Genomic DNA, 11,702 nt, shown 5'->3' with positions numbered 1-11,702 from the left:
AAAAATTATATTGGCAATGTACATAATGTGTTGTATGGGTTATTATGCTAAATTCAAAATTGATTCTTAAACCATTGTACTTTTGTGCCTCTTATTGGAAACAGAGAATCTTCTACATATTACTATTCACTGTAATTTGAATTGGGTAGTTGACAAATAACATTAACATAGAAGGTGAAGTGTTTAATTAATGCACCACTCCTGGCATCAAAGGAAATTGGAGAAAAAAAAAAAGTTAATGATTGTTTGTAAACTCTTTTTCCATTGATTGGATAAACAGATCAACAAACCCATGCCACTGCTTTTCCCAATGCCACTCTATGGAGCTGGTAAGGATGTTCAAAACAGAGCAATGTTTTGATAGCACTACAATTTTGACAATTTTCAAGAAAATTAAGCTACTAATGGCTTACTAAGTATAGCATGTCACACTGAAGGACTGTGCTGTTACAAACAGTCACACTGCTTGAGGTCAAATGTAGCATTGTAGCTTGACAAAGCTGCCCAGCTACCTAAGCAATAAACTAGCTTTACTACTGAAAAGCTACTTAATTTTAAAAACTAGAAAGATACCACATCACTAATGAGAAATTAAGTTAAAATAATATGCATACAAAGTGATAGGCAGTAGCTTCGCTACAAATAGAGATTCCACTGCACATCACTCTATATATGGTCTGTAACTACATGATATAGTATCCAGATATTCTGCTGCCCTACTGCTCTATCTGTTCTGCAGACTTATGTAATATTTCTAGGATTGAATATGCATGGTTGTGGCTATGATGAGGACTGAGATGAGCTGTCGTCCCATCCTCAATTACGGGAAATACATCTCAACGAGATGGAGGAAGTGCACCATATCTCACTATGTCTCCCACCAGCCACTTGCTATTCAAAGATACAACATCTGCTCTCGCTAACAGTAATGCACGCCTCAGCCATCTCACTGCTTGTGTACATCCATTTCACAAAATATGACACGTCGCTGTCTTCCTGCTCTATTAAAACACTACATAGAGTAATTACTCTGAATGAGGCTCTGCAAAGCGGAAAAACAAGATGTTTGTTACTATCTTTAAAGCCGCAGCTGCACTTGTTAATGTTTTGTAAGTGTTTGAATTTGGAGCATTCCACTAACGAAGACACTCACAGAACGGGTGGAAGCGAGAAAGTGCAGTCTAAGTCTTGATTGGTTTTAACAGCTCTCTCTTCATCACTGAAGTGTGTGGAAAGTGTGTCTATTTTCGGTTCTTGTGTAATGGAGGATTTCGATGCACATACTTTTAATCAGCTTCCTCTGTGCAAATGATGCCATGGGCAAAGTCTACTTTGATTGGCTTTGAGGAGCATAAAGATCTTAGAGAATATTCTGGTTATAAGATACACAAGGGGAAACAGGAAATTACACCGAAAACAAACAGTTTATGCCCTTGCTATGCTGTTTATCTGTTTGAATATTAGCTTGAAAATAAAACAATGAATTGTAATCGTCGATTAAATTGCTTTTATTGTGTCCTGCGTGTTTTCTTTTATAAACTAATGCATCTTTACATGTTGACAGACACTCTTTAGAGATAAGTTTTTAAAAAAATATTTGGCATAAGGTTTGTTGGATCTCTTGTGATGATAAGATACTAAAAAAAAAAATAATAATAAAAACAGTCAGTTCATTATAAAAAGTTACAATTAAGAAAAGAAAAGATGGGATTCCTTTAATCAACCTCAGTGGATTTGATTTACTCTTCATCAGAGAAAATGGCCACAGGTTTCCATGCAAAATTCTCAGATTTATTCCCAGAATCTTTTGAATTAAAAAGTGCAAGGGACCCAGTGCACTTCTTTTGTATCACATTTCACACTGAGGAAGCAGCCAGTCTCTGTTTCCTATCCTCTAATCTGCAGTATCTCTTTACTGCCAGCCGCATGATAGATGTTGGCTAGATTGGTCTGTGGCTTTGAGAATTACCCAGGCGTGGCCTGTGGCTTCCACCCCCAAACAAAAAAAGTTGAACAATCATGTCACAAGAACCCTTGCCATTTTTCACAGAGACAGTGTTTTGATTGCCTGGGAAGAAAATAATACCAATTATTATACTTCTGTAAATTGCTAGGCTGGATTCCCATTGGCTAGAACGTACAGCCGAAGACTAAACACGACTCTCTCTTGCCCTTTCACTTCCTCTCCTGCTCATCCAGGTGAAGCTCTATTTAGCCACAGAATGCTTAAAATCTCCAGGCCCCAAAACAGTCTTTAAGGCTAAAGAATTCCCAGATAGATGGGCACAGTGCCCTGGGAGTGCTCGCAAACAGCGGGTGTTACAGACATTTGTTGTGAAATTAGCCTCTTACTCCAGGATAAACTGAGCAAGTGTCTGTGGAATTTTAAAGGTTAAACCTAACTGCAATTTCAAAATCTACTGCAGTTTCAGAACTCCGGATCACTGATCCCGCATACAATTTACTGTTTACAAACAGACACTTCCGGTTTCTTTTGGCACTGCAGAAAATAGACCCACTTACCTTGCAGCTGATGTTGGTGGATTTAAACTTCACAATGGGTTCACACAAACTCTGATTGCAAATGATTAGTGATCCACCGATATGTGTTTTTTAATGGCCGATGCCGATATCCAGAGAGCAGGGTGGCCGATAGGCAGATACAATGCATATATATTACACAATATAATATAGTAAATAACATAAACATAAAATAGCTTAAAACTTAATAAACTCTTGTTTAGCACTATATTTACTCAATTAAAAAAAAAAAAAAAAAAAGAATATTGTATTTTAAATGGTAGATAGCAGTTCCTTCTGATTTATGTTTAGTCATCAAATTTTTGTCATTTATTTGCACATGATTAAATTGTTAATATATTAGGAAGAAGGAAATAACAGTACACACAGAATTCCTTAAATCTTGAATGGTATGTCCATGTTAGCAATCGCATTTTCAAAAAAAAAATACTGAATCAAACCAATTGTACATACAGTGCATAGTAAATAAGACATTTATTTTTTATATTATTTTGGGGGATTGTCGTTCTTATGTGTGAGGAACGGCAGTTTCTGGTGCCCTCCATAGGGTAAGATGGTGCCCCCATAGTGAGCAGGTGCACTACGCAGACTGCATAATATAATGCATATAAGGAGAGACAGTACCAGTCAGTAATACATTGAAGATGAATAATGCCAAGAAAGTGACCATATATTCAGAGGGTCCCTTACCACATCCTTCACAGTTTTAGTAATAAATTATTTTTGAGTTATTAATACAAAAAAGTGTACATGTGTTTATTTTCTTATATGTTGAGAACTTTCGTGACCCATGACTTAAAAAAAATACAAATATTTGTATTCCTTCGATTATTTATCTTCTTTATCTTATTTATGTATGCATCTGTGTTGGTTAATATGTATTTCTATTTTTTTAATTAATTTATTTTATTTTAATTATTTATTTTTGTCCTTTACCTTCTTGTCTTTATGACTCAGTGATAGTATTCATATATTGTTGGATCTGTGTAATTTTGTACATCTTATTGGACATTTATGGAACCTTCTGTATTTCAATAAAAAAATCCACAGTTTTAGTACAAAGTGTGGACTTTTCAGATTACAGTTCCTTAGCATACTGTCCACAGTATTAGCAAGTTTAAGCACAATGTGTGGAATTTTCAGATTACCCCTTACCCACCATATGAAAACATTTCCAACTTATTCACCTTATGCGCCAGAGAAACTAGCGCGCAGCCATCTTCCGTTCTAGCTGTACTATTTAGATATCTATGGTGTTGAAGTGTAATTAGCTAGCAAAGTGGATTTACAGGTTCTAGAGTTGTCAAAAGCTATCATGGGTATTTTAAAATGTTCAGGGCAAGGGTGCCCACACTTTTTTGTGTGATGATCTACTTTTAAATGACCAACTATATAAGATCTACCAACTAAAAAAACACAGTTTCATTTATAAAAAGAAAATGCTTGTTGGGACTACTGCGTGTGTCCCTAAATGGAATTAATCTTCTATTTAATAAAAAAATATATAATAATGTTCAATGTTGATATCATTCAGTTTAAAACTAAACCCAAAACACCTACAGCACAATAGATTACAATAGCCAGGGCATTTACCTTATTCTGATGATTTGCACTGAATGGAATCAGCCAGTTTAGCATAATCCGGGCAGAAGCTGCCGGTAGCAGGTCTCAAACACTGCTAGCATCGCAATTTCGCGCTCTGTTCTCAGAAGCCCTTGGAAGGCGTGTATGCACAAACCTAGTTGTCATGGCAACTGAATAAACAAATTTCTCGCCTGGTTAATATTTAGTCGTCAAGTGAAAGTCAGACAGAAACTAAAAGTAGGAAAGACATTAAATTAATTTTTATTAAAATTTAACAAAAGTACATTTAAATGTTGTGCGATCTACCAGCATTGCCTTTGTGATCGACTGGTAGATCGCGATCGACGTATTGGGCACCCCTGGTTCAGGGGATGTCATAACAACTGGAAGCAGACCGGGGAGGTTTTAAAACAAGAGTGCGTCTGTCACGATTCCCTTGTTGTCTGCCCTGGGTTTCACTTGTCATTGTTAAATGTACTACACTTCCCAGAATCCACCTGCCATCACCACTGCCATTTTGTTCATTGTTCTCACCTGTGTCTAATTCAGTCATCACTCCCTGGTTATTTAAGCCCTGCTTTTTGTTCACTCCTTGTCGTTCGTTGAATGTTGTCAAGCCTGATCTGTGTTTCCCTGCCTGAGTTCTTAGTTTATTTTTGTTTCCCCATCGAGGGTTTTTCCTTTGTGTTTTGTGTTTGTTTAATAAATAAAGAAGCCTGCATTTAGATCCTCTCTCCTCGCTGCCTCATTCGTAACAGCGTCATTCATACATACCTAAGATCCAACCTTCAAACCGTGGACATACTGATGTGACTCTGTGCTCATGAAACTCCAAGAGACAACGCAAGCTCATTAAAAATATCCCTGTAAGACATCTCTGACCATCTTCTCATGTCATTCACCCATGGCGTTATAGTTAAGGAGATTTTTTGAGCGTTAAACCGGGACGGGTGTCACGGATCCACCAGGCTCTCTCTCTCCCTCACTGCCAAAACAGCACTCACTCTCCCTTGAGTTTTGATCACACGCACTTGCACATCATCAGCATCCAGTCAAGGACAGCATGTATACCCGCTCTCACACACAGTCATTGTCTGTTCTCATCTATTTTCTCCCTAAGACTATGGACTCCCAAGTTTGTCTATTTTTATCTGGTCAATTACTTATCTAGTTATTTGTTCCCCTCATCTGAATTTTGTGTTGATTCATCCTGTTTATTCCCAAGCGATTGGACTTTCCTATGTTGTTTACGATTCCTGCAAAGGTCAAAAGACTGTTGTGAATTTACCTTTCATCTGCACATCGCAATATTTCCCTGTTTGGACTTTACTCACCTGCTGTTCATATCACATCTGTTTCTGGATTGCCTCACCTGTTTGTTAAATCTATGATCCATTTTCCCTGTTTAATAATCCCTGCGAATGAGTCCATCTCTCTGCCTCGGTGAGTTTCTCTGTGAAGAAATAACAGACCAACCAAAATGGACTGGGGGTGTTCAAATGTTCCACTACCACCAATGAGCACAATCATAGAGGAGCTGGTGAATGAGCTCCGTTGAGTCATCTCACCATCTGGAGCCTCGAACGCCACATCTCCATCTCCGGATTCTCTACAGGTCAGTCCCATGGTCAATCCATCTCCTTATTCAGGTGCGGCGGAGGATTGCAGCGGATTTCTGTTGCAGTGTTCGCTGATGCTCGAGATGCAGCCTCAGAGGTTTTCGATGGATAGAGCTAAGATCTACCGATCTCTCGCTACTTACCAGACATGCACTGCAGTGGGCAAACACCTTGTGGCATCAGGACAGCCCAGTCACTCAGTCATTGGACGCTTTCTTCAAACACTTTATGGAGGTTTTTTGATTACCTGTGGGTGATTAATCAGTAAGTGAGCAACTTTATCGCCTTAAACAAGGAAAGAGATCGATCACAGATTATGCCCTGCAGTTTCACACGCTTACGGCCACGAATGAACCAACCCTTATAATGACCTACCGAGAGGGGCCAGAACCTTCTCTGCAGCAGCAGCTAGCGGCGCACAATGACTCCATCAGCCTTGAAAGCTTTATCCAACTCTCTGTACGTGTATCCCAGTGAATGAAGACCTGCATCAGTGAACAGAGTGCCCTGTGATCCCCGCCTGCACACCGTTACCCATGCCCTCCAGAATCAGTGGAAGAACCCGTGCAAATAGATTCATTCTGTCCCCACTCGAGCATCAATGGGATTACAAGAATGGCTGTGTTTGTATTGTGGAGCTGGTGGGCATGTGATTGCTGAATGTCCTGTTCACCCCTTATGATTTACGGTGAGTCAGACTTATTTCATGCCAATGATACATGCTCCATTGTCTACTATGGTTTCAGTGATTAGCCCAGATGTCTCTCTCACGGTCAAGGCCATCATTGACTCTGGGTTGCCTGGCAGCTTTGTCTCTGAACAACTCTGCCGCCGGCTCCAATTCCCGTCAAACAAATGCTCCTCCCCGATCTTCATCCACTCAGTGATTGGAAAACCTCTGGGAAAGGGAATCATCACTCATCTGACCCAGTCAGTTATGCTTTGAGTGGGTTGCACACACTTCGAGGACATCTCATTTATGATTCTGGAGGGCTCTGCAGCTGAAATCATCTTGGGGCGTCTCTGGTTACAACTACACTCACTGCAGCTCTCATGGTCTACAGAAGAAATGTTGGCTTTGGGTAGGGAATGTTTCCATGTATGTTTACAACTTCCCCGCCCTACATGTCCCCGCGAAGCTGTGTCTGTGTTTACCACCTCGGTAGAGATTCCTGAGAGTGAGTTTGAAGTAGAGATGCCTCAGGAATATCATGCATTCAAAGATGTTTCAGTCCACAACGAGCAGCTAACTTACCTCCTCATCAACCATGGGACTGTGCCATTGACCTTATGCCAGGAGCACAATTGCCCAGGGGACAGATTTAGCAAATCTGTCTGAGCAAAAGGCCATGGAGGATTACATTGATGAGGCTCTGAAGCAAGGTTACATCCACCTTCACTTCACCTGCCACTTCCAACTTTTTCGTCATGGCCAAGAAGGATGGAGGCTTGCGGCCCTGTATTGACGTCCGTGCCCTTCCCCTTGTCCCGGCAGCTCTAGAACTCTAGAACATAGCGCCTACAACCTCATTCGTATCCAGAAGGGGGACGAGTGGAAGCCTGCCTTTGTGACCACAACTGGCCACTATGAATACCGGGTCATGCCCAATGGCTTGGTAAATGCCCACTCTGTGTTCCAGAACTTTATGAATGAGGTGTTGCGGGAGTTTCTCCAATGATTCGTATTTGACTATATCGACGACATCCTCATCTACTTCCGGAATGAGGCTGACCATCGTCAGCATGTGGTCTCCGTACTGGAGAAGCTTAGAGAATACCAACTGTACCTGAAACTAGTCAGTTCTTCAAAGACTCCTAGGTTTTGCAAACTTCTGTCAACACTTCATACGCAATTACAGTTTTATGTCTGCTCCTTTAACCTCTCTTCTGAAGTCCAAGTCCCTGTCCTGGAACCAGCCTGCCTTGGAGGCCTTCCAATACCTGAAAGAAGCATTTGCGACATATCACAACATTTTAACACAAATTATTAACCAGTTAAAAAGTAACAATTAAGCAGAATTACATGTATAACAATTAAACGCTTGTATTATGAAAAAGTGCTGTGAGTCATAGCTGTCTGAATGTGATTTGCCTGGTCCAATTTACCTCTACAGATGTGTTAAAATTGAACATTTAGATTGGCAGTAAAAACACCTCACAAGTATTTTAGTAAAGGGGTGCTGTAGACACACGTGGGGTGGATTTAGTAAAGGGGTGCTGTAGACTCACCCGATCAACTCAAATACTATCTGTGCTCCCACATGTAATCCATTTTGATGGACACTTCTCAGTAGCTTCAAAACAAACAGGTGACAAAATTCGGAAGTGCGGAGCATGAAAAATGGGTAAGGATGAATAAGGTGAATATCAATATTAAATTAACGATCTGGATAGATTTGCTGTGACGCCATCTGACCAGCTTATGGGACAAATCAAGTCCTGTATTGATTCTATACAGGATGCATCATTTTATATTTAAATATGGGACGAACCCGTATTTTATGGGATGGGTGGCAACTCTTCCTGTAGGTCTAATACATCCTCTTGAGAAAAGTGTGGATGCGGAAATAATGTTTATCAGGAGACATTGTAAATCGGGAGTACAATGGGAGAACACTTGATCTATCAGGATCAATAATTAGCACTGCACTTTATTAATCTATAATCTCACACTGGACTGTCAACATATTCTCCTCAATATACTACTTCATATATATATATATATATATATATATATATATATATATATATATATATTTCATATACTCCTTACTTATTGTATTCTATATTGTGTGTATTGTTTACTGTAAGTGGTATATGTCTCGTCACTGTCATGACTGCTATGTTGCTCGGAACTGCACACAAGAATTTCACCTACTGTTGCACTTGTGTACATGGTAGTGTGACAATAAAGTGATTTGATTTTGATTTGATTTGATTGAGAAGGGATTGAAAAACTGGAGAAACCCTGTAAAATCGGGAGTGTTGGAAGATCTGCACAAATTACTTTGAAGTTGCACTCACGCGCTTGTGCGGATCCAGTGCGAGCTGCAATCTCCTGACAGTTTCAATGGCCTGGATTGCCTGCTTGGATTGTCACAGACAGACCATCATGATTTGTGATATTTGCCTTTTATTATTAGAAATTGAAAATTAAAGGTGACAGGGAACTGCTGAGGAGAGACTGTTAAAATACAAGCTTTAGGGGGCCTGGGTAGCTCAGTGAGTAAAGACGCTGACTACCACACCTTGAGACGCAGGTTTATTTTCAGCAGTCAATAATTAAAGACTTTACCTCACACAGGTATGCAACAGTTGCTTCAGAACATGTTTGAACTCAAAAAGAGGACAGTGTGCACAGGAACTACATGCTCCAAGCTCAATCACAGAGATTTCCTCTTGGTAGCTTTGTATATCTTCAGTTCTGGTGCAGTCAAATGTTAGGTGGTCTTTCTAAACTACATGACTCTGAGAGACTTTGGGGTCAAATAGCTGTAAACAAACATCTTTTTTACCTTTACACAATACAGCCAGCTCTGGCAATGCATTTAATTTCTTTCTTTACAATAAGGTTACATTTGTTAACATTAGTTAACAACATTAGTTAACATGAACGAACAACAAACAATACTTTTTAAGCATTTGTTCATCTAAGTTTTAATTTCAACATATACAAATACATTTTTTAAATCAAAACTTGTACTTGTTTACATTAGTAAATGCACTATGAACTAACATGAACTAACAATTAACAATTGTATTTTAAATAACATAAACAAGTGGAGTGGACTAAAGCACATCACTGGTAATCAGAAGGTCGCTGGTTCGATCCCCACAGCCACCACTATTGTGTCCTTGAGCAAGACACTTAATCCAAGTGCTCCGGGGGAACTGTCCCTGTAATAAGTGCACTGTAAGTCGCTTTGGATAAAAACGTCTGCCAAATGCATAAATGTAAATGTAAAATGTAAACAAAGATTAATGAATGCTGTAAAAATAATTGTTTGTTCATGTTAACTAATGCATTAATTAATGTAAATGAATGGAATCTTAGGAACATATTTAAGTTAAAATGTGTATCTTGAAGCAACATAATTGCAAAGGACTTCAATGAAGTTGAATTTTATATCAAGATCAATGCATTTTATGATTGGCTTTGCCTGTGTTTGTTTTTCTCTTTTTCGCATTTTGGCACCTACTTTCCCCAAATTGCAGCTATCATTTTACAATGCCTGCAAACAAAATGAAAACAAAAATGTTATTTAAATTTTTTTATTTTACTTGCGATGTGCTGTCCTGATCTGTCACAGATATAAGCCCAAAAGCGTGATCATATTTAATTCTGTGTCAACAGGTTCTAGCAATTACCGTTCAATCACCCACTTTAATAATCAATATCAATAAGGTTTTGAACAACTCTTCTACCCCTCTGGTGAAGCCCCTCTTCCACTTAACATTCCACCCATGGAAATCAACTGCCAATTAATTCTTAATAGGTGTTAGAAATTGCCTAATTGCTTCTCGTGCCCATTCTAGTCAGCTGTAGCGAGCAAATGAGCTTGGTGTTAATGATGCATTGCCTTTCAACTGCACAGCACAGTTGCTGGCTTCAGCCAGTGTCGTTTAATTAAAAAGTGTATGTAGTGCAACATCTTCTGCCACCACTAGCTCCTCTGCTTCCCACGGGTTTGGGACCCCTGACAGCATGTGCCATCCCCCTCTGAGCCAAATTAATTAAAAGATGTGGGCTGCTTCAAACTGGAGAGTGTTACCACTTCTGAAAGATAGAAACTACAACATGGCATTTCCTCCATCTGGCTCGACTCCAATATTTAAAGCTCAAGAATTTTGTATAGGCTAACAGAAATGTGATAAGAGATGTCTGTAAATGGAGTCTGTATAAGCCTCTCAGGTTTTTCCCCATGCTGCTCTGATCTGTCTTTGGTTGGTATGGCAGCGTTTAATTTTCAAGCATTGTTCAGCATGTCAGGAGTCAGACCTTGTGCATCCTTTTCCTTTTGTCACTTTCAACTAATAGAATAGTGATGACATGTTGAGCAGTAATCTGACAGGCTAGATAATTGTATTCATAGTATTTTATGATCCTCTGAATAATGATACTTAAAGGGATAATTCACTCAACAATGAAAATTGTCATTATGTACTTATCCTAATGTCTCTCGAAGCCTGTATGACAAACTTCTGTCTGTGCAACACAAAAGGTGAATTTTTAAAGTCTTTATGGGTATTTGCCACATTGCAAGTGAACAGTGAATGGTCTGTCAAGCTAACAAAAAACCCAATAAAACAACAGTAAAAGTAATTGATATGACTTATGCACTATATTCCAAGTCTTCTGAAGTGATATGATTTATTTGTGCAATGAACATCATGAAAAATAAGTAATTCCTCACTCTCAAATCAAATGGAAAAAAGGCTTAAATCAGATAGGTGGCTACATTGGTAACATCAAAACTCATTGATTCTCATCACGTCTCTTGACCAAACGTCATAAAGTCATGTCTCATGGCAGCACCACAATGAGAACTAATGAGGTTTGATGCTGTTGCATCCATCGATAACGTCAAACCTTGATTTAAGCGCATTATTAATTATTTGATTTCATCAAATAATTTTTTATGGACCTCACTTTGTGTACAGACACAGAAAAAGTATTCCCCATGCCACTTTAAATGTTTGTCTAAGGATATTTTATTGCTGTATGCTTGATTTCATAATGTAAATAAAATTATTGTGACAACATTTTCTGTTGTTTTTAAGCTGTTAGGGTTAGTAATAGTAATAGTTGGGTTAGGGGATTTAAAATATTGATATGATAGTATACTGTGACCAAGGTAATATATTTAAAAGTATAAAAACATGCTGCAGTTAAACACGCTCAATAAATATGAAGATTGTCGAGTCTGTGATGGAATCATCCGAACTGAGGTGAGAAAG

The sequence above is a fragment of the Xyrauchen texanus genome, chromosome 30 (genome assembly GCF_025860055.1).
Source record: "Xyrauchen texanus isolate HMW12.3.18 chromosome 30, RBS_HiC_50CHRs, whole genome shotgun sequence".
In the NCBI taxonomy this organism is placed as follows: Eukaryota; Metazoa; Chordata; class Actinopteri; order Cypriniformes; family Catostomidae; genus Xyrauchen; species Xyrauchen texanus.
This window is presented reverse-complemented; position numbering follows the sequence as displayed.